This window comes from Cannabis sativa, chromosome 4 (genome assembly GCF_029168945.1).
Source record: "Cannabis sativa cultivar Pink pepper isolate KNU-18-1 chromosome 4, ASM2916894v1, whole genome shotgun sequence".
NCBI lineage: Eukaryota > Viridiplantae > Streptophyta > Magnoliopsida > Rosales > Cannabaceae > Cannabis > Cannabis sativa.
Window position 1 is genome coordinate 69,873,837 of NC_083604.1, and position 1,263 is coordinate 69,875,099.

The window sequence follows — 1,263 nt, forward strand, 5'->3', positions numbered from 1 at the left end:
AGGTCTTTAATTGAAGATCTAGTTTCAGTCATGAATTGGAGCGATAAATGTACGCAAACTAGAACTTCCACCGGAGGATTATTCTTGATTAAAGCTGTTGGTTACGATTTCTTTGTTGATAGAACCCACTATTTCTTCGGTTGTTATGGGTTGAACCCATAATTGTTGTTGTTGTTGTTCTGTGAAAAATTCCCAATGGCCTTAGCTTCATCCATTGGCAAATCATCCACATCTGCTTGGCACTCCGAAAAGTGATGACTTCCTCCACATAACTCACAAACAATTTGGGCTTGCTTAGCTTGCCCTGCAATGATTTTAGTCAATGCCTCAACCTGAGCTGTTAACTTTGTGATGGCATCGACTTCTAACACACCAGCTACTTTCTTGGATTGACTCCTTTCAGTTGGCCTTGCTGGTTGTTTAGAGCCATCTCCTCCAGTAGATCATATGCCTCATTAGCACTCTTTCTCATAAAAGCTCCGCCAGCTGCTGCATCTATTAGAGTTCTAGTATTACCAACCAACCCGTTGTAGAAGTTGTGAACCAGCATCCACTTCTCTATACCATGATGGGGACACTTCACGATCGGATCTTTAAACCTCTCCTGTGCCTCATGGAGAGATTCATTATCTTGTTGGCGTAAATTATTAATTTCTCCTCTCGGCTTTGCGGAGACTTCATTTGGAGGAAAGAACTTTGACAAGAATTTTGTTGCCGAGATCATTCCATGTAGCAATAGAATTCGGTGGCAAAGAATTCAACCAACTCTTGGCTCGTTCTGCGAGAGAGAATGGAAACAACCTCAATCTAATGGCATCGTCGCTAACTCCATTAACTTTAAAAGTGTCACAAAGTTCCATGAAGTTAGAGAGATGCAAATTAGGATCTTCGAAGGGAGACCACCAACTGAGCGAAGGCCGCACCATTTGAAGGATGGCAGGTTTGATCTCGAAGTTGTTTGCATCCACTGCCGGTGGCCTAATACATGACTGCACTCCCGTCAGAGTAGGGAGAATGTAATCTCTCAAGCTTCGGCCATTAGCTTGATCTTCCACAGCGCCTCCATTATTACCATTATTACGCCCATTGTTCCCAACATTATTGTTCACATTGGCAGCCATGATTTCTGATGTTTCAGCAGTTGCTGAAACTCTTTCTTGCCTCTTGTTCTTTCGATTCTTCCTGCAAGTTTTCTCAATTTCAGGATCAACTGGTAATATGACTGATTGTCCTTGACGGCGCATGCACTTAGGATTCCTGAGA

At 42.8% G+C, this 1,263-nt stretch overlaps 1 non-coding gene across 1 annotated transcript; it reads left to right on the forward strand.

Moving 5' to 3' along the window:
- The first annotated feature begins 560 nt into the window (after window positions 1-560).
- On the forward strand, window positions 561-667 carry LOC133037580 (small nucleolar RNA R71). The gene has a single exon (XR_009687672.1). It is a non-coding gene; the product is annotated as a small nucleolar RNA R71 (small nucleolar RNA).
- The last annotated feature ends 596 nt before the right edge of the window (window positions 668-1,263 follow it).